Source organism: Cibotium barometz, chromosome 46, assembly GCF_041138505.1.
Source record: "Cibotium barometz isolate CiBa-2024 chromosome 46, ASM4113850v1, whole genome shotgun sequence".
Classification (NCBI taxonomy): Eukaryota; Viridiplantae; Streptophyta; class Polypodiopsida; order Cyatheales; family Cibotiaceae; genus Cibotium; species Cibotium barometz.
Window position 1 is genome coordinate 36,637,081 of NC_141091.1, and position 23,210 is coordinate 36,660,290.

At 47.3% G+C, this 23,210-nt stretch overlaps 1 protein-coding gene across 2 annotated transcripts in view; it reads left to right on the top strand.

The window, feature by feature from the left end:
• The window catches only part of LOC147612182 (Thioredoxin superfamily protein), a 193,096-nt gene that overhangs the window by 165,460 nt on the left and 4,426 nt on the right, over positions 1-23,210 (top strand). The gene's annotated exons all lie outside the window — the stretch shown is intronic.

Here is a 23,210-nt window from a genome sequence, read left to right on the forward strand (position 1 = left end):
CTCTGCATCCCTGGCGCTCTGCAAATGAACTGAGCTCCGCCTCTAGCACTAATCCATAGAGTTTGGCCAATGTGTGGCCAATCATGATCGTCCTGTAATTATTAGGATCAAGTGGATCTCCGGCTTTGAAGATGGGGGTGATGGTGTTGGTGGACCAAGAGGGTGGAAATCCTTCACAAAGGGCTCTATTGAACATTTAGGCTAGTAGGGGCGCCAGGGTGTCATCGGCATGCGAGATGTACTCGGCAGTGAGTCCCTCATGATCCTAGGCTCGCCCATTGCGTAGTCTACTAATGGCCTTGAGGACCATGCATGCCCTTTGTGAAGAAGGCGGAGGTGGTGGGACGGGGATCTGGTGGTGGGGGTAGGGTTGGTGATGGGGGATATGATAGAGGGAGCGTTCATAGGAGTGCCATGTGTCCGGATAGGTGATAGGTGTGGGAAGGTGTTCTCGGAGTTTCTTCCAGGCTTCTTTGCGGCTCGGCCCTAAGAAAAGTCGGTATAACGCATCCTCTTTTCGAGCGTAGACCTCCTGTTTCTTGCGTTGGGTCAGCCGTTGAGAAATCTCTTGCGCTTGGCGCTTCGTGATTTGCCCAATCCGTGCCTCATGCTTAAGACGGGACCGTGTGGCCCGGCATTTGTCATCATACCAACAGTTCTGGGGCATGGAACCGCAAGGTAGCTTGGCGGTAGACCGCCATGTGCAGATGAAAGAAGCGGTGGCAGATGTGTGGAGTATGGTGGTGAGTTGTGATGTGAGGGTCAATTTCACCCAATTTTTGCTAATTTTGCCTGATTTATGAATTTTCCCCAATTTGTAGTAAGCCTGTTTTGCAAAGAAAAAAAACGATGGAATGTTGTAAGTGATACCAGGGCACACATCTATGATAGGAGAGAAACTCGACACTTTTCCACTTTCTTCTAGCCTTCCACGACACCTTTTGGGCTGAATCGTCATCTTCAAAGAGCATGCTGGAGGGTGATGACTGTTCAGAAACATTATAAGTGAATGTTTTAAAAGCCAAACATTGTATTATAAGGTTTTGTAAAACCAGCCAGCCCTAGCGATGAGCAGGTACTTCTATGTAATAACTAATTAAAAAAATTCCATCGCCTCACTTTCTCTGCAACACATTCGCCAGGCACGTCAATAGTGGTATTTCTCATTCTACAAAACCAGAACAATAAAAAACCATATATTAGGTGTGCTCCTTTCAATTTCTCATTTTGTACTTGTATAAATACACACCAAAGAAAAATGTGCTATTTCCATGTTCAAGAAACCCAGCATTTCATTCTTCTTTGGACACAACACTCTTTGGGAGCCAACATTACCTTCTACAGGTTGAAGACACCCACTTGCATTTACTGGACACACATTACCATTTTTCACTAAATCCCATTTTCTTGGGCACCTTCTCCGACAACACCTCTAGTGCCTTCTCCCGTACCTGACTCTCCACCTTGCATCTTTCGAGTATAGGTAGCTACACCTACCTCAGAGCCTCGCCAGTACGACGTGTGGATCTTTGTGGTTACAACTCCCAAGGAATACTTGCACCATTATACCTTTCTTCTGCGGTGGTACCCATACGTCACTACGTGGGCCTCTCCATTCTGGTGTGCCGAATTCTTTTGCACGAGCTTGGTCTCTACCGAGAGGGACCACCTTCCTTCTATACGGTACGTGCTACCTCACCTGACTATTCTCCTTGGACACCCACACCAGTACTCGAGAGTCCTAGCCCGATCACAGTACTTGCTGATCCGCCCTTCCCCCTACACTAGGTGGTCTATTCTTGCTCCCCTCTTGACCACCTCACCCCGATCTTACTCTATAGCATTGACTCGCCCTCCCGGCGATGATTCTCACTAGGGCACAATAGTGCCAACAAGAGCTGCAGTAGCGCAATCCAGTTCCATCCCCTACCATGGCGGATAAACCAATCATTGTAGACGAACCCGTTCTCACCTGATGGCGGCAGGAGATGTAGACCCAGATGGCGGCTATGCAAAGTCAATTCCATAAGATTTTGGACTCTCACGTCACAGATGCAACAGTCGTAATCTCGATATTCTCAACCTGCAAGTTCGACGACTTCAATCGACGTACTAGTTTCAGACATCGACGTGGTACCCCCATAGTTGGAAGCCAATGACCTAAAAGTTATTTATCACTTGTTACAAGTATCAAAAACTAAGAAATTGGACATTAAACCTTCTAAGTCCTTTTCCGGTAACGCAATAAGCGTACACTTAACCAACGGCTGTACAAGCTTCGCTTGTACTTCAATTGCAAGGACCTCACCGATGCAAAAAACATTACCTTCGTCGCATCTTTGTTGAAAGACAATGCATTCTTATGGTGGCAACGGTGATTGTCTAATGGGAAGGCTGTCAGCACGTGGAAAAAATTCGAACGTGGCATCCGTAAGTAGTTCATACATGCCAATGCAGATTTTCAAGCATTTGACCCAAACGAGATCATTGGCCTGTTATATCTCACAGTTTACCAACTTGGTACTGGAGATTTCAACATTGTCCCCAGAAGACAAGCTACATGCTTTTGTCGAGGGACTTACCCCCATGTTGCGTACGGATCTTCACAAATATCGGCCTTGCAACTGCCATTCACTATGCTGAACGCATAGCCGATATCCAAGTCACACAATGGGGATCTTCGTCATCACAAGGTCACCTAGACTCTTCTAATATTAGCAACGGTAATACGTTCATTTGTGCTTTTTGTTGTTCTCAGCCTCGATCAAATTCGTAGCAGCAGTCATTCCGGTAACCTTGCCAATATAGGATATGTCGTCTTTTAATCGTTTTGAGCATCAACAGTCTTATCACCCACGAGGATTAGACCGTGGACGAGACTCTGGACATGACCAATCTTGCACTCTTCGTCCTGCAATAGCTTAGCTTTAATAACAAAAGACAAGATTGTGCAAAATTCGTAATGGCAATCATAGATGGTTTAAATGCCCCAAATGATCCAATGCTCCTCAAAACCGTAATGTGGAATCTTCAACCTCAGAAGATTCCTTCGATAAAGGAAAACATGTAGTAGCTCATGCACTTCATGTTAAGCTTAACCTTGACACATTTATGGCAAATTTTATTGAGTGAGTTGACGACAACATCAAGGATTCTTCCAGCATGGCTTCAGAAGAATAGCAAGATGATATTGAAAAGTCCTTGAATTCTTTATCTTAGTATGATAAATCACCAACGATGGACTTCTTTGAAGACATAGAGATTACCAAAGCGGATATAACACTTGTTTCAATCTTACCCGCATGGGATGACACATGTGATATAAAGCAAGAGGATAAAGTTTTGAACATTGTAGAGAATTTCACACATTCTTCTAATAACTTGGGTGAGTACTTCACTACTATGAAGTAGAACAATTCGACAGATTACTCTCCAGGTATCATTGAGAGAATTCATGGTTGAACCTCTAGATTCTTCTACACCGCAATATAGCTAAGTCAACTTCAAGTCTAACATTTGGAAGTAGACAAAGAAGAAGACATTAAAGAATGATGCTACGACTTGGGATTTAGCATTTAAAGTACGACAACAAGATGCGGTCAGAACCTCCCTGTAACTTCCTCCACTGACCGCAGAGGGTGTGAATGATATCAAGGCATATGCGTGGGTACCCTTGATGGCCTTGTTGCATCTAGCACGCCAAATGTGCCAGGCTGCTATGCTATTGTAAATCTCCCATCTCTGGCATGAGCTTGGGTGACAGTCGCCTGTAGGTGGGGCTGTGATGACTGGTACAGTGTACTGCTGCAATACGATGGTGAGAGACCTGAAGGCCTAGCCCTCCGCCATCCTCCTCATAAGCCCTGACCATTCCAACCTCTGTGGCCCAAGCGACAGTGCCCCATGTAACGATCCAGGTCGGTGCCTTGTCCATAGCGAAGATGCGGAGAATCCGCTACCAAATTTGTTGAGCCTTCGGACAATCCCAAAGGCAATGTCTCTGAGACTTTTGGGGGTGGCCGCACCGCGGGCAAGCTGTTGGCCGACCTCCAACTACCAGCCAAGTACCGACCGCCAAACTCCTATGCGCCATCAACCAAAGAAGGAGGGTGATCTTTCTAGGTTGAAAGCTTTCCCATAGTCTCTTCCAGAAATCTGAAAGGGAGCGCTGTGAGAGGTCCCGAGACTGCCAATGTGCTCCTGTTGTCGGTGTGTCATCTATCTTAGACACCTGTGGCCTAGCCGCGCAATATATGCAAAGAAGGGGGCATCGAGAGTCTCCTCCCGTTGCGCTGGATCATGCCAAGTCCACTCTCTCGGGTCCCACTCAAGGCATGTGAGAGGTCGGCACTCCCATATCCATAGCCGCCATTATCTCTCTCTGGCCACCTTGGCCGGTGTTAAATCTCATGCCCGAAAACCAATCACCCTCACCCTCTGCAAGGTGCAACCACTAAAATTCTCCAAGGGAAGCTTAGATCTCTCTAGTCTGGCATGGGATCCAATAGAAAAAGTGAAAAGACCCTTTCGTCATCTGCTCTGTGGACTGCCACGAGAATATCGTGTTTGGTAAACACGTGTAGCCCCACTGGGGGGTCGGGTTTGGAGGAGTCAGCCACTCCTAAGGGATAGCTGAGTCGATGTCGATGCTGGCCTATCTCTACCCTGGATCCCTGTCAGGCCTCTCCTGCACCTCTGGGGGTAACTACCTATGGGCGATCCAATCTCCAAGACACCTGGCTGGTCCCATGCTCAAGGCACCCCAAGATACATGCGGTCGGGCCCCTAACATGTGGCCATTGGGTAAATGGATCGGGGGGTTCCAGACCAAAGGCTGCTGAAGCCGCTCCTCTGAGGCAACTAGAGCTATCTGTCTAAGGGTTGGCCTAAGATGATCTCAAGCACGAAGTAAACTGGCTGCAAATCTATCCTCAAAAGCCTGGCTAAAACCACGTTCTCGCCGTCCAGTTATAAGTGCCAATGTCGAAACCGTAGCTATAGTCCATGGTAGGCGGTGACTGGAATCCAGCCGGAGGGAAGGCAGGTTGCCGCTCAAGAACTCTTATGCCGATGTAGAGGGGCTTTGCTTGTCGCTGCCTGGCAAAAGTTTTCGCTTGTACAGCTGTTGTTGAGAATGATGTTGTTATTCTCGAGGATCATGTATAATCTGCCGTGGAGTTGGAGGTGAGCGGCGTACTTCTTTTGGTTGAGGGTGAACAATGTAGTGGCGGACTTAGAATTAGTGGTGATCCATCTGGTACCCTGCGGCCAAGGGCCCCCAAGACTCGGAGTGCGGGCTAAAATCCGGGCCAATAGGAAATCCTTCCAGGGCTCACCATCGAGAAGGAGACCTCTAACAATCAGCTTGCCCAGTAGTACGTGGCTCTGGGTAGAAGGGTCGATGAGGCCTAGCCCCCCTCTGCGACGTGGCTGAATGATCAATGTCCATGCCACCTTGGCCCTTGCTGGCCTCCTATTGCTGTCGGCCCATAAGAAGTTCCAGATCGATCATTGTACGTGGCCAATACATGCCCGAGAAAAGGCCCAGTATGAAGTGATGTACCACATGGTGGCAGGAAGTAACTGGTTTGCCACCACCACCCTGCCTTCTATATCTGCTTTGGTAATCTTTTTGTCTTCAAAGAAGTTCATTGTTGGTGACTCATTATATTGAGATAAAGAATCCAAGGACTTTTCAATATCATCTTGTTGTTCTTCTTCTGAAGTCATGGTGGAAGAATCCTCGATGTAGTCATCAACTGACTCAATAAAATTTGCCATAGATGTGTCAAGGTTAAGATTAACATGAAGTACATGAGCTACTGCATGTTTTCCTTTATCGGAGCAGTCTTCTGATGTTGAGGATTCAACATTACAGTTTTGAGGGTGGTTTAGGGCATTCAAACCATCTATGGTTGCCAATACAAATTGCGCACAATCGTGTCTTTTGCTGGTCACGAGAAGACGAAGCTATTGTAAAACGAGTGTTGCGAGATTGGTCACGTCCACAGTCTCGTCCATGGTCTGATCCTCGTGGGTTATAAGACTGCTGACGCTCAGAATGATTAAAAGACGACTTGTCCTGTTGGCGAGGTTGTTGGAACGATTGCTGTTGGTGAGAATTGGGTCGAGGTTGAGAACCACCAAAAGATTTGGAACCACCACGAATGAACGTATTATCGTTGTCGAAATTAGAAGAGCTTGGGCGACCTTGTGACGAAGATCCTCGTTGTGTGATTGGGATATTGGCTATGCATTCAACATAGTGAATGGCAACTACAAGGTCGACTGGGTCATATTTGTGAAGATCCGTGCGTAACGTGGGGGTAAGTCCCTCAACAAAAGCATGTAGCTTGTCATCTGGGGACAATGTTGAAATCTTAAGTACCAAGCTGGTAAACTGCGAGATATAAGAGATCAATGATCCCGTTTGGGTCACGTGGCATAAGAGAGATTGTGCTTGAAAATCCACATTGTTAGGTATGAACTGCTTACGGATGACACGCTTGAATTTTTTCCACGTGTTGGTCTTCCCATTAGACAACAGTTGTTGCCACCGTAAGAATGTATTATCTTTTAGCAAAGCCACGGCGAAGGTTATCTTTCTTGGATTGGTGAAGTCCATGGAATCGAAGTACAAGCGGAGCTTGTACAACCATTGGTCAAGTGTACGCTTATTGCATTGGCCGGAAAAGGGCTCAGGAGGTTTAATGTCCAATTTCTTAGTTTTTGATGCTTGTAACAAGCGATAAATAACTTTGAGGTCATCGACTTCTACCTCTGTGGGTACCATGTCGGTGTATGGAACTGGTACGTCGGTACGTTGGTTGAAGCCGTCGAACTTGCATGTTGAGAATGTCGGGACCGCATCTACTGCATTTGCGACGTGAGAGTCTTCAAAGTCTTATGGAATCGACTTTGCATAGCCGCCATCTGGTTTTGCATCTCTTGCTGCCATTGGGTGAGAACGGTTTCGTCCTCAATGATTGGTTTATCTGCCATGGCAGGTAATGGAACTCGATTGTGTCCTAGTGAGAACCACTGCTAGGAGGGCAAGTTGATGCCATAGAGTAAGATTGGGGCGAGGTTGTCAAGGGGGGATCTGGAATAGACTACCCGGTTTAGCGGAGAATAGTCAAGTGAGGTAGCGCGTACCGATACAAGAAAGGTGATCCCTCTGGGTAGAGACCTAGCTCGTGGAAGAGGATTCGGCACACCGGAATGGACAGGTCCACATATGGGTACCGTTGCAGAAGAAAGGTCTAATGGTGTAGGTATTCCTCGGGAGTTATAATTGCAATGATCCACACGTCATACTGGCGAGGATATGAGGTAGGTGTAGCTACCTGTACTCTAAAGATGCGAGGTGGAGGGTCAAGCAGGGAGAAGGTGCCCGAGGAGGAGCGTCTTGGATGTAATTGAAGTCGTAACTCCCTTCGTCGAGCTACTACAATAAAAGAGGATTTACCGGAAAATGGTAAGGTGTGCCGAGTAAATGCGAATGGGTGTCTTCAGCCCGTAGAAGGTAATGTTGGCTCCTGCTATGCCCGGAGAAGAATGAAACGCCGGGTTTCTTGAACTCGAAAATTCTTTTTTTTTTGGGTGTGTATTAATACAGGCACAAAATGAGAAACTAGAAGGGGCACACTTGATGTATGGTTTTTTTGTTTTGTTTTGTAGAACGAGAAAAACCACCGTTGACATGTCCGCCGACGAATGTGCTGCAAAGAAAGGGAGGCGGCATAATTTTTTTAATTTGTTGTTGCAGAAAGCACTTGCTCATCGTTGGGGTTGGCCGGTTTTTAGAACGTTACAGTGTCTGCTTCTTTTTTTTTTGTTGATGTACTAGTCTGTGGCAATTTTGGTTCTTGCTTTGAATGGTGCACTGGTCGGGCCGGGGCTGATCGTTGCTGGACATGTAGATTAGAATGGGTTTCGTTTTTTTTTTTTTTTTGTATGTGGGCTGGCCGATTTAAAGTTGGGCTCTTGTAATATGGTCAAGGTTTTGAAAACAAAACCTTATAATATAATGTTTGGCTCTTAAAACATTCACTTATAATGTTTGTGAAGCGTCGTGACCCTCTAGCATGCTCTTTGAAAGTGTTGATTGAGCCCAAAAGATGCCTTGGAGGCAAATCGAAGGCTAGAAGAGGGTGGGAAAGTGCCGACTTGCTCTCTTGTCATAGATGTGTGCCCTGTTATCACTTACAACATTCCATTTTTTTTAGAAGAGGCTTACTCCATATTGGGGAAAATCATAAATCAGGATAAATTAGCAAAATTGAATGGGACATTCTCTCTCTCTTTCATACAAACCCTACTATGGCTGATTTTAGGGTTTATTTGCTGATTTAGGGTTTCTGATTTTTAGAGTTAGGGTTAGGGTTTTTTTTGGATGTGGCCATCTTACAGGTTGGAACTTGTTTGCTTTGATACCATTGTGAGGACTTCTTAGCCTATTAATGATTTAAGACATGATCAAAAAGACTTAGCACTATAAAGTAAGATGCTTAGATTTTAGGGTTTATTTGCTGATTTAGGGTTTCTGATTTTTAAGGTTAGGGTTAGGGTTTTTTTTTGGATGTGGGCATCCTATAGGTTAGAACTTGTTTGCTTTGATACCACTGTGAGGAGTTCTCAACCTATTAGTGATTTAAAACATGATCAAAATTTATACACCCCCCAGACAGAGGATTGATGGTGATGACCCATGTGACAGGGTGTGACCCTTCACTGGTGTCTTTTCAATGATTAAGAGTAATTAAGGGTAATTAAGGATAATTAAGAGAGATTAAGTCACAATTGTGACACCATTCTTCCTTCCAAGAAAGCCATTGACTCTGTCATAGGCCTTTATCCAAGATGCTCCTATCCTAGATGAAGCCGGTTTGGGTGCCATGGATCAAGTCGGGGAGATGAGGCTGTAGGCGTTAGTTGCTGGCTTTGGCGAGGATTTTGTAGGCATTCCTAAGAGAGTGATGGGGCGCCACTCTCGAATCTTCAAATGATCACTACCCTCCTTCGGAATCAAGTGAATCAGCCCCTCAAAGAGTCTCTCTGGCATGTGTCTTGAGGGCAGCCATGAAACCACCTTCCGTGAGATCCCAATGGCACAAAAGGAGAGTGACCGGCTCGCCATGCCCTGGATGCTTGCCGTGCAGAAGGGCTCGAAGTGAATCTCGCAGCTCAATGAGAGAGAAACGGGAGCACAAGAGGGCCTGGAAATCTAGGGGCAGCACCTCCCGCGTATGCTGCCAAACTCTGTCCCTCGCCGCCTCCACCTGCGGGGTAAGAGAATCTGCTGAAAGGAGATTTCTGAAGAAGCCTGTGGCTATGGCCCGAACATGGGGAGAATCTACCTGCATGGTATTGTCTGGCCTCTGCAGCCTCTGAATCCCATCCCGTGAGGGCCTGCTATGTCAAAGAAATCCTGGGTGACCCTATCCCTTGCTTGAGTCCAAAAGGAGGCTCGTGCATGATACCGAAATTCCACTCCTCGAATGACTGGATTTGCGTGCGTGTGCTTTTTATGGCACGTGATCATTAAATGACCACCAACCACTCTGTCCATTGGGTGGCGGAGACGTATTTTGAAGCTAAAATTAGAAAAAAGGCTTATTTTGGTAGGATTTTTAGTCATTTGAGGAGTTTTTAAATTAGAGATTTATTTTAGCGATTACACTTATTTTTATGGTGTACAAATCATTTTTGAGCTATTCCGATGTATTTTATAAAAAAAAATCGACGTGTTGTTAAGTCTGACGGGAGTCCATAAAAGTGAGTATATTTAGCAAATATATCAAAGTAGAAGCCATAAATGAGTGAGAAATGAGGTGCCCGGACATTTGAGACATGACGGGGTGCATTTTTAGTGTGAAGTGTCCTTCAAGTTCAAGGGAAGGAGGAGGTTACAAGGAGAAATTATGAATTTGAAGGCAGCACCATTTTGGAGAAGAGGTAGATGGAGTTAGATATGTAAGAATAGTTGATTATAGGGTTCTAGGCCATGCTAGACGCAATGGAAGTATCTATTCTGCGTTTTGAGGCATGTAAGAAAAGTTATTAGCAACATTAATTACGTTTTTTTTAATCATTGATTAGAGCAATTAGAGATGGATTAGTATTGAGAAGCAAGAAATTGGGAGTCTAAAGTATTGAAACGACACATTTCCTAGCTCCGTTCTGTTCAACCAAGCACTTTGTTGAGGTTATTCTCTAATTAAGCAAAAATGATAATACACTCCATGCAGTAGATCTCAAGGTGATGCAGCCAGCCACCAACTTTTGTGTTCGGATGGCCGACCAACGGGAGGTGACCCCTATCGGCCTAGTAGAAGGTGTCACTGTAGTAATCCAGGGGATTCCATTCCTACTTGACTTTGTGGTGATATGACTTCCTGAAGTAAGAGGGGCCTACTCTTTACTCATTGGTCATCCATGGCTTAGGAGTACAGGTGCTCTACATGATTGGGGTTCCAACCGATTGTGGATTCCTCAAGAGCATGGCCCACTGAAACTCAAATTGGAGGAAGGTCTGGATCAAGGCATCCGTAGTGCCACAGTAGGCCCCATTTCTTCTCCCAGCACTCTGATGCCCACTTCTTGGCCGACGACAAGAGGAGGCCTTGTTCCCCATGCTGATGAGTCGAAACTACTTGACTGGCTCCAGGCAGCAGAAAACCTCACATCCTACATGATGGAAGTCAGTGTGGAGAGCCCCCAAAGAGGAGGGTCAAACGAGCCCACCCAAGTCCCCAACTCAGGGGGACCCATCTCGATTCGACCCAAGCATCGCTGTACGAAGAAGAAATTTCCTCTGAACTCCACACCTTTGCCCAACTCCCACTTGCCGACGGTTCCACCACCCTTCCAACCCCCACTTCCTCGCCGAGATCAGTGTTCCTACTGGCACCCTTCGCTTGCAGTCTACTTCACAGCTAAGCTAGCCTAGTTACCCTTATGCTCCGCACCATCGATTCTATTGTCACCTTATTTCATCTCGGTCATCCCCAACCTTACCTCCTCTTCTACCCACACCACAAGGGCCACCCACGAATCTCCTTCCCCTTCTGCACACGCCATCACGGACACCCTTGATCCCTGCCACAAATACACTTACCCATCTCCTGGCTATCTTCCCAACCATCTTCCAACTTTAGCACATTGGCCACTTTGGTAGGCAAGTGCCATCACGGACACCCTTGATCCCTGCCACACATACACTTACCCATCTCCTGGCTATCTTCCCAACCATCTTCCAACCTCTAGCACATTGGCCAGTTTGGTAGGCAAGTGCCACCTCCTATCTCTAACGGCAACGCCTATAACCCTCCTCCCATTCTAGTACCACAAGGCCACCACTGATCACCAGCTCTGCAAGTTGGGCATGCCACTGTGTCCGGACACAGCAACAAGATCAACTCCCGCAGACACCCAACGCAAGCCCCACCCACCTTGGCAGACAAGTTTCCCGCTTAGCCTCTCAATTAAAAATAAAAATAAAAATTCCCCAACTATTCCCTCAACTGTGCTTTGTTTCATCCGCCAACTTCACGCCTTGGTTCGTCCGCCATCCCCCAGTTCATCCTCCAACCCCCCTCTTGGTTCATCCGCCGAATCCTCCTCCTTTGGTTTATCCGCCTTGGTTTGTCCGCCAACCCCTTCTCTCTCCCATTCCAACCTTCTTGCCTCGTCTGACCCCTTCTCATGACTCGGACAATTTCCCTCCTCACGGACTCATCAGACAGCTCCCTCCTTCCCTTGTCGGATCATCTGGACAGCCCCCCCTCTCAGACTCGGACCTCCTCCTTCCCTTGTTGGTCCATCCGCCACTCCTCTCTCCCCTTCGACCTTCCGTCAAACCACCCCATATCTCCACTCGTCTGCCGGCTCTTGCAACCGTAGGCCGTCCGTTGGCTCTCCGCACCATTCGTTAGCTCCTCATCCAGCCGTCCGCTCCAGCCATCTGCCCACATTTCTTCCGGAGCATCCGTCACCTCACTCTCTGCTTGGGGCCATCTGCCAAAATTGCCTTTTGGCTATCCGCCAACTCCCCTCTTCGTCCATCCGTCCCCCCTACCTTTCGGCTGTTCGCCGTCCGCCGCCAGCTCCCCACCCTCTTTGTCGACTTGTTTGGTAACCCTCCCCACCCACCCCCCTCGTCAACTCACCTCACCTCACCCGCCCCACCCTTCCCCTTCGTTAGCTGTGCACCCCCCCCCCCCCCTTCAATCCTTGTCGTCTCCCCACCCAACCAGCCCCCTCGCTGACTCTACCACAGTATTTGCCCCTTGTTGATTCACCTCACCCGCCTTCCCCTTTTTTCAACCTTCGCCGACTTACCCACCTGCCCCACCTTTCTGGTCACCCCTCACAAACCCCGACTCTTCCCCTCTTCGTGGATTAAAACCACGAAGCACCCCCTCTCGTCGGCCACCCGACTCCCCCCCCTCGGCGACTCCATTCACCGCTTCCCCTTCGTCGATTCACTCACCACTCCCCCTCTCGCTGAGATCCCCCCCCCCCCCTTCTTCTCTCGTACAACCCTCAACCCCCCTGTGTCGACTCACCGCCCCCCCCTTACCTTGTCATCTCACCACCACCCCCTCTTCTTGTCGACTCACCCAGCCGAGTTGCCGACCTTACCTTGTCGACTCACCACCACCCCCTCTTCTTGTCGACTCACCCCACAACCAACCCTTTTTTTGGTGACTCACCTCACCCAACCACCACCCCTTTTGTCGACTCACCACTCCCCCTTATGTTGACTCTCCCCAACCCCCCCTTGTCAACTCGCCCACCCGCCCCAACCCCTTCCTCGACTCACCCTCCCTCTCGACCAACCCCTACTCAATCACCCCATGTCAGACACCCCAGCTCCTCTCGACCCCGCACCCGCTGTCACCAACTCTCTCCCACAACTCAACCAACCCCCTACTCGGCCACCCGCCACCTCTCCACGATTGCCCAAACCACTCTCCTCATGACTCAACTACTCCAACCCCCATCCCAACTCGTCTCCCCCCAACTCTCTTGACTTGCCTCGCATCATAATCCCCTCGGCCACTGCAGCAGCACACTATAGCTAGTCTCGTCTGAGGTTTTAGAACATTCTTTTGCAAGATGCGACGTCCATAAACCCCTTCGGTATGTCTACAGAGGGCTACGATCTTCCAGAGGAAGAAGATGATAAAGGGCAGCAGGTTCGGCAAGACGAAGAAGAAAAAGACATGTCCACCATAGCCAGTCAAAACTCAAAAGATGAAGAAAAACAAGGTGAAGATGAAGAAGAAAAGGGGGCATTGTATCATGTATGGCCACGGTTTCCCTATGCCTCGCCCCGAGTCGTCCATGAAGCCCCGGACCCTCCACCAGTGGAACCACCATGTGGGATTTGCCAGAGAGGATGACCCTAGCTATACTGAGGTGTTCCGCCTCCCTGTTGGCTTCCTCACCAACGTATGCAATCTATGTGGAGAGGACATGCACCAAGGGGATGAGGGGTGGAAGTAGAAAAGTCTGCATCAGCCGGTGGTCTCCATGCATGTGGCTAATAGGACGCTTGCTAAACTAGTGGACACATTTCTTCCATGCTATAAATTTCAGCAGTTTGAAGTACTATGCACGACTTGGTGAAGCTGTAGTCAGAGATATGGCTGCTCCCTTTTTGCTGTTTTCTTCCTCCTAGCTATGCTATGCCTCTATTTCTGTAACTCGTTCATTCATGTGTATGAAGTTTGATGGTTGTACGGTGGGGCATAATGCTAGACTTAAACATTGTGTACTGTGAAGTATTAGGAGCCAAAGGGGCAGAGGGATCAACCCACCCTTGGTGCAATAGGGGGGACAGTTTGGTCTGTGTGATGCAAGCCTGACCCCACCTTCTCATGTCTTGGTGGTTGATAATGAAAAAAAAAATGAAAAAAAGAAACTCCCCAATGGGTACTGCTCCAGGCAACATACTTCTATCTTCCTCACCAAGGACGGTGAGCACTCTAGTGGTGGGCGACCTGTAGCCACCAAGGGTGCCCACACGGACTGTCCACCACAGCAGTGTCACAACGTCATAGTGAGTCAACGGAGGCGACAAGCATTGGGATCATCCAAAGTGGAGACGCATCACCACAACCGACACAAGGAGGTGCACGTACGGACTGGACCTTAGGCATATATGGTCCCTCGACTCATCCTAAAGGATATCAAACATCCTTCATTCTTCGTCTCTTACTCATCTTCTTGGAGGACATCCTTCCCAGGAGGACATCGTGATCCCATCTTGGAGGACATCCTATTGATCTGCATCTTGGAGGACATCTTGTTGATCCCATCCAGGAGGACATCCTTATTCCATCTTGGAGGACATCCTTATTTTGCATCCCTCACCATCATCCTGAAGGACATCCTTCATGCTCATCCGTTATACCACTTGTACTCGGTTGTTGTCCTCTTCACTGTGACCTCTGCAGAGTGTGCACGGTACAATGAAGGACATGTATCAGTGTTCTTTGAGTAGTGCAAGTGTTCTCGTTCCTTCTATAGTCTCGCCTCTTCTTGTGTTGTGTTTTGCTACATAGTGTCTTTTGTGTTGTGCTGTGAGCATCTAGGACTCCGGACATACGGTCCATAGAAGTGCCACCACGTAGTGTGCTGGGCAGCCAGCCGTGCTACAGTCGCTGAGACTCCTAAGGGTGGCCGCACCTCGGGCAAGTTGCTGGCCGACCTCCAACTGCTAGCCTAGTGCCGACCGCCAAGCTCCTGCGTGCCATTAGCCAAAGAAAGAGGGTGATCTTTCTAGGCCGAAAACTGTCCCAAAACCTCTTCCAAAAATTTGAGAGGAAATGCTTTGAGAGGCCCTGTGACTGCCAATGTGCTGCAACTGTTGGGGTGCCATCAATCTCTGGCATCTGAATCCTGTGGCCTAGCCGCATTGAATATGCAAAAAAGGGGGAAACACTCCCAAATCCATAGCCGCCAGGATCTCTCCCTAACCACCTTGGCCAGTGGTGGGTCTATGTGCCACTCGCGTGCATGAAATCCAATCACCCTTACCCTTGTAAGATACAGCCACTAAAATCCTCCAAGGGAGGCTCGGATCTCTCTAATCTGCCTTGGGATTCAATAGAAAAGGTGAGCAACCCATTGCCCTCATCTGCTCCATGAATTGCCACAATGATATCATGCTTGGTAAACACTCCTAGCCATGCTAGGGGAGTCGGGTTTGGGATAGGAGCCAACCACTTGTGAGGAATAGCAGAGTCGATGTCGATGCTGAGTCTATCTCTATCCCGGATCCTTGCCAAACCTCTCTCCAAAGTGGAAAGGTACGGTAAGGTAAGGTACGCATTCAGGTACGAGTTGAGATTTTGAGGTACGTTAAATACGTAAGGTCCGTAAAAACAAAAAAAAATATACTATACAGTGTACATATATATATATATATATATATATATATATATAGAAAAATGAATGAAAAAACAAATCATTTCTAAACATTCAACAATACAATTACCAAAATGAGAGCTCCATCCGTCAACATGTTTTCTTCGCTATCATACGCTGAGCTCTAGCTCTGCAATGGTGGTGACCGCAGCGGCTCGCACCGCATCATCATTATCTCTCGCTGCAATGTCTGTATCAATGAGAGGAATGGCTATGTTTGCACTTTGCATAAGTCATCCAAGATCGGAGACGGCGGCCGGCCTAGGGTTTGTTTTGGCCCAAAATGTTTTTAAAAACTGCCACGTACTTGCCAATGAGGTGATAGCTCAAGTGGTGAAGGTGTTTGCCTAGGACCAAGAGGTCTTGGGTTCAAAACCCCCCTTGGTGCTTCCTCGACGGCATTGCCTATGGGTGGATAAATAAGCGGCCTACAGGCAAATGCCTACGGGCGTTGAAAAATCGGTAATTACGAGAAGATCTTGGGCCAAAGGTCAGTCGGGGGAGGGAGGGGGGCACGTACGGATCCATATAGTACGGTGCAGTACCGTACTGCACACTAAAACATACCTTATAATAAGGTACGTGCGTACGGATGCAACCTTGCCTCTCTCCTGAGCCTCTGGGAGTAATTGCCTGTATGCAAGCCAATGTCTAAGGGACCTGGTAGGTCCTAAGCTCAAAGTGCCCCATGATATATGAGGTCGGGCCCCCAGAATGTGGCCATCGGGTAAAAGGATCAAGGGGTTCCAAATCAATGGCTATGGAAGATGCTCCTCTACAGCAATCCCTTGATCCGGAATTTCTTATGAGCCGGCAGTGACGGGAGGCCTGCCAGGGCCAAGGTGGCATGGAGAGTGATCATTCAACCACGACGTAGAGGGCGCCTAGGCATCATTGACCCGGCTATTCAGAGCTGTGCCTTGCTTGGCAAGCTGATTGTTAGAGGACTCCTTCCCGGTGGTGAGCCTTTGGATTTCAGCCCGCACCCTGACTCTAGGGGGCCTTGGCCATAGAGTAACAGATGGATCTTCACAGAGATGCAGGCCTGCGGATTTAGCAATACCTTTGAGGACAGATTTGCGGCGTGTTTACTTCGAGCTTGTCCCTTAGGTGTTGTACCTAACCAATACATGCTTGGGAGAAGGCCGAACAAGAAGTAATGTACCACATGGTGGCAAGGATCTGGTTTGTCGCCACCACTCTACCAGCTAGGGAGAGTCTCGCGGAACCCTAGTACAAAAGCTTCTTCCGAATGCTCAAAAGAAGGGGGGCGAGCTGTTTCTCCATTGCTCCAGAGAGATATCAATGCCCACTTGACATCCAAGATAGCGAATGTGAGTGCCCCTCCGAATCCATTGGAAAGCCTCAATTGGATGCCAAGTCAGGGCGGGTGCAGAGCCTACCCAGAAACCACTGGACTTGTGCCAGTTGATCCACGCTCTTGATGCACGACAAAAGATCTCGATCGGCCCAGCGAATCTCTAAAGATTCCCCACATCTCTAGAAAGGTAAGCTGCTATATCATCTGCAAACTCTGAGTCTAGCAGCTCCTCCTGTGTACGGAGGGGGAGATGCAATCCCTAGAGCCCTGTCTCGTGGGCTGAGAGAAAACTGCTCATGGTCTCGGTGACAAATAAGAAAAGATAAGGTGCTAGAGGGCAGCCCTGTCGGACCAAGCGGGTGAGGGGAAATCTGTCTCCACGTTCTCCCTGAATGAGAACTTGGTTGTGAGAAGCTGAGTGAAGTCCTTAAACATCTCGGATCCACTCCACGGCGAATCCCATCCAACTCATAGTGCCCTCTAGAAAGCTCAAATCCAGAAGAAGTATCGATGCATATCCAACGTCACTGTGAAAGGCATATCAGGAGCCTTGAAATGTGAAACGGGTGAAATGATTCGGAGTTTCAAAGAAACGCCATCTGAAACCTCAAAATTGTAATAGCTAAAGAAAATTTGGAACGTTTCTAATGAAAGTTTTAAATAGAAAAATCTGCCCGTTTCAACAAGTAAAAATTTTTTCGTATTTAAAAATGCTTGGTCTTTGTTCATAAATTATGATGTGAATCATTGTAACAATGTAATGTGAGTCATTTTGACATTTGTATGTTTATAAATTATGATGTGAATCATTGTAACAATGTAATGTGAGTCATTTTGACATTTGTATACTTCTTGCCAACAAATAGTAGACCTAGCACCTATATCTCTTGATTTTATATATATAGACGTTTCGGTCGGACGATGTCCTGAGGTGAAATGTTTCGGGTTGAAACTTCGCATTTCTAGGTGAAACATCTCAGGATTGAAATGTTTCGTGGTGGTGACGTTGTGCATATCTCTCAAGAGATTCGTATCTTCTTAGAAACCTCGATCTAATTATGTGAGTGATTGTGGTATAAAATTTACAAGATTTGAAGTATCGGAAGAGAAGTCCTTGGTGATTGTGTCTTTATTAGTGGAATCTCATTGGGAGAGTCTCCAAAGTGCCTTAGTTAAACACCTAGCTGCGTCTCCATGGACTTAGAAGGACTAAAACGAGAATCATGCCAACATTATACTTCCCTAGAGCCACATGCATGTCTGATCTCTCAACGATAGGATCGAACGAACCTAGTTTATGCAAAGCTTATTAAGATGGAAATTACTAAGTTACTAGATGCAAAAATCCAATGTCTTATAGTGAGTGGGTGTCACCTATTGTGATAGTCTCTTAGAAGAACAAGAAAATTCGGATTTGTGTAGATTATCAGCAATTAATCAATAAGACAAAGAAAGACCTCTTTTCTTTGCCATTCACTGAATCCATCTCGAATATCAAACTAAGACTACATTTACCATAGTCACAATGGGACGGGGAACGGTAACGGGGGACGAGGACGGGGACGGGATGGGGGACGGCCATATGTAGGGAACGGGGACGGGGGTGGGAACGGCGCTTAAAAATTACTTTGTCAGTACCACCCACTCGCCTATACATGCAAAGCTTGCACGTCCATGGCTGTGCACCACCTCCATGAGGGGATGGGGTGTGATTGACCTCATCCCACCATGTCCATCCCGTCGTCCTTCTACGGGTAGCTGGAACTTGAAGAGCCATTGCCACAAGGAGGATGCCATGGATGATGGATGCCTCCTTATCACTTGATAGCTTGAGAGAGAGAGAGAGAGAAATGAAATGAAATGTTATATTAACGTCTTCAAAAGGCCATAATGACCTATGAGACCAAAACGTTACATCATGGTGAATCTGATACAATGTCTAGATAAAAAACCAGAAAATGAAAAAGAAAAATAAAGATGATACTACTGGCACCTAGAAAATGAAACTGGAACTGGAAGGTAAACAGAAACCCTTATAGGGTGTGAATATAGTGAGGGGGGGCTACGCTATGGAGGTGAGTGAGGCTTGAGCCTTGAAAGTTGAGGGAGAACTTGAGTGTGAGGATGGGTGGGTGTGTGTGTGTGTGTGTGTGTGTGAAGCTTGAGAGAGAGTGTGTGAGGAAGAGTGTGTGTCTTGAGAGGCTACAGCTTGCTTGTGTGAGAGCTTGAAACTTGAGACCTTGGCCCTTGAGGCTTGCCGCTTACCTTGTGAGGGACGCCCAGCTGGGGACGTCCGTTCGTCCCCGTCCCACAGTGTTCCCGAGACGGCGTCTCCCTGTTCCAAGGGTCCGTCCCCTCCGTCCCTGTGAGACTGACATTTACCATTGAGTGGGGAACATTTACTTACAGAGTTTGTGCCAGTCTATCATAGTCGTTATCATAAATTTCTTGGTAAATTACGGATTAGATGGTTAGGACTTTTCAATGTTTTAGAAGTGTTTGATAATGATTCTATGAGTCTACCTTGTGTTTCATGCTCAAACGAGCACATTGAGATTCAATGTCATTATGTGCAAGAGCTAATTGAGGATAAGATAGTGGAGCTGGAGTACTGTTCTATGGACCAAAACTGTGCCCACATCTTTACCAAGGCTCTTGTAAGGATCAGCTCACTTGGCATCTTCATCGACTTAGCATTGGGCGGAGAACATAATCTGTCTTGGAGCAGACATTGAGGAGGGGTGTCAGCATGTATCTCACATTTATGTTTGGTGCACATTTGTAAAGGATCCCATTATGAGGGGAAGCCATTGGTGCACATGTCTTTGGTGGGAACCTTGGCTTAGACACCGATGGGGTCGTTATTGTGACCATTGATAGTTAGGAGATGGTCAGGGATGCAAGCGTTAACTGGGGGGTTCCAGGGAGGCGAGTAGCCCCTTCGCTAGTCCCCTTGTCAAGGATCTGGGGACGCGAGTCCCCGGCGAAGAATATTCTTGGAATATTCCTACGATACCTATGTTCATTATTAGTGCGCGGTGGATGGTTGGCCGGGTTCTTGATACGCTAGCGGTGACCACGTCCATACCGCGTAACCGTCTGCATTGTATACGCGTCTACCACACCACCTGTAACACTATATATGGACACAATTATCACAAGCTAAGATATGCAATGCTTGTGAGTATCCACACCCTCCACACTTAGTACTTCCTCCATCCAGAGTCTGTCTAGATCGCCATCTAAGCTCTACTTGAGAGCGCATGGGTGGAGAACACCATCACATTGTACCTGTCTCAAAAGAATTTAAATTCTATCTATTGCATTGTGTATTGCACTTTGTTTTGCTATCTATTTTTCCGTTCTGCTATATTCCTATATGGTATCAGAGCTTAGGTTCTCTTAACAGAAATAGTGCTTAAAGTCTAGTCCTTCTTTGCATAGAATACTAGTGGTGATGACTTCTACCTCTGCTACTTCGGCACCAGTCTTGTGCATTCGTCCACCAGCCTTCATAAAAGGCAAGCTTGATGGGACAAACTACACTCTCTGGAAATTCAAAATCAATGCCATTGTGGATTCTTATGAGTTTCTAGAAACTGTTCTCGGAACGGACACAAATCCAGGGGCAACCCCCGACCCCAATAACAGTGCAAACACACTTTCACTAGATGCTACAGTTATTCGCGCATGGAAGAGGTGCAATGTTGATGCACTTTGTGCCATCGTCACTAGCGTAAGTGATTCTCTTCTTACTCTGATTCAACACACAACTAAGGCATTGGAGACTTGGATCATACTGAGGAATAATATGGGACTCCGAATCAGACTAGGATTCAAAACTTGGAGAATCAGCTTACCGTTGAGATGTTTGCTGAAGGAGAGACTTTTGAAGCATTTATAACGCGGATCAAAAATATGCGGGATCAAATGACTGATGTGGGGATTACAAAGACTAGTGAAGAACTAGCTTAAAGGTGCATTCGTATTCTTCCACAAAAGTATGATGGCTTGGTTATAGCGTAAAACACTAAGGTTAGAGTTCCACCTCTATCATTTGAAGAATTTAGTGCTAAGTTGCTTGAGGAGGAGATGTAGCTGAAGACCAAGACCCATGATGACAGTGATGCTGCATTTTGACCAATGCTAAAGGCAAGGACGCGGCATCTTTTGATGACAAGAAGAAGAAAATAATCCACCATGAGCCCAACCCTCTAGCTAGATTTCCAGTTAAGGAGGAGGGAATGAAGACTCTTACAAATCACACAAGCCTGCTGCTACACCACACGGAAAGCCACTTCCAAAGTGGGCACAAGGGTCTATGAGACCATAAGGAATACAATGGTGCCATGGATATATTGAGCCATGGAAGAACTAAAAATAAGTGGCAACGGAGAAACCCCACCATTGTCTGAAGGCCCTTGGCATCCCCTTCCTCCAGTACGGCCCCGCTAGGCCATCGTAGTCACATTCTGCAGCAGGAGATCGACGGTAGGCCCGAAACCACCACGCATTAGCAGACCTAGGGCCTCTCTCCCTTGTTCCCCACTAATTTTTGGCACCAGACTTAGGAGACCTACCATCTTCCATAGCTCACGCCTAGCAATGGGTTCGTGGTTGACCATTGCAGGTCGGTCAGCTTCTTGTGGTCGATGTGGAGCCCCCTATGAGAGAGAGTGCCATTTCTTTTGGGACCTCCCAAAAAACAAGTAGGTTTGGTAAAAGATTCTCTGCCTGTTCACCTTTGAGCCGAGCACACTTCGAACCATCACCTCGGCGTCGATTGCTTGGTCCACTGAGGTGGGGTCAACTCTATTCTACAATGATGATGATGGCATGGGCCTAGCACTGCGGCAGTCAGTTCGTCGATTAGGTCATCCTAGTTTAGGAGCATATAACAAATCATTTAGAGACATAGGGCTGAAGGCATTGGCCAAGTCTTGGGCTTAACCATGGGTCACTAGGCATCAAAGCCCTTTGATGCCTAGTCAACCAGCTCTAGGAAGGCCAGACCCAGTCGGTCAGCATTGGCAGCTCTTAAGATAGCCAGTTGGTGATGGTAAATAGCAGTCGGCCTGCAGATTGATAGTCAGTCGTTTCACACGTGTGAAGGTGGATGTCATTGAGTGACCATATTCAGGAATCTGTGAGTATTTTATTTGCCGACAGCATCATATCTCCACTGACCAGCAGCACAGATGCATATATAAGCAGCCCCTCAGTTCATTGCTAAAATCATCTCATTCTTCATCCAATTCAGTCATAGAAAAGTGCAGAATATGTGTGCTTAAGACCTCTGTCTTTTGCATACATCATTCTCAGCCAAGAACCTTAGTACTTCAGTCCCAAAGCAGCCCAAAGCTTGTTTCAGCATTCAGCCTTCAGTATTGCATTGCCCTTAGCAAATCTGGGTGTGCATAACATAGTCACAAGAAACGGCCGTTTCAGTCCCTAGAAACGCGTTTCTCTATTTCAGGACCCCATCCGTTTCTGTGGCCGTTTCTCGCTTCCCAAGTGATATTGTCACAGGAAACAGTGGTTTCCACCCCTAAGAACTCAATTCCCCATTTCCGTTCCCGTTTCTCGTTTCTAGTGACTATTGTGCATAAGGCTCTCCGAAGTGGCTTCAAAGTTGTCTTCAACTGGTTTGATGGTTCAGCAGGCTTTTGCTCTACATCGTCCTTGCGTTTGGCATTCTCCGTCATCATTCTTAGTAAGTTTTCTGCATTGTAATAGAAGTTCTCCAAAGTAATAAAGCAAATACTTGCTTGCGGGAGGGGGCCCTTAAGTGGGTGGATTGGGACCCAATCTGGTGTTGTCTTTGCATTCTCTCTCTCTTCAATACTAACTCCTGTGAATAAAGATAAAAGTAGATTGTTTCATGCTCACTAACATAAAGGTATACAGAAGGTCTTACTGTGCGTTACACGATCATGCCAGTTGCATGGTTACAATCTGCCTGTAAAGTTCTAAGCTCGTCTTCAGAAAAAAGGATTGTTCTCCCGGCTGGTGGGGGTGGAGGATGCTTGGCTTGGGCAGAGCCATAATGCCAATCAACAGTGGCCGACCTGAACATGGTAAAAACTTTTTCTGTATGTTGACGCCCACAGACAAAGAAGTGGGAGAGGCAGGAGAGGAAAGAAGCTTTATTCAAGACCACTGATGAGAAAGATCTGGAAAAATCTGAAGGGTGCACTTCAGGCCTTTTGTTTGCAGGTTACAGCAGCAACTCTCACACACAGGTGTAGCACACGACACCCATCAGCTCTGAGTGAATTCGAAAGGCTGTCAGCAGCTTGGGCACCACAGAGGGGCAGCAGCCCTAGATGGAGGTGTGGCGAATGGCGATGGTGGGGCAGATGGTGAAGGTGAGCAAGAGGGTGCATAGGCGGATATCGTTTTCTATATTGGGCATTTGACTGTTCACCAGTACACTTGCAACAGGCTTCCC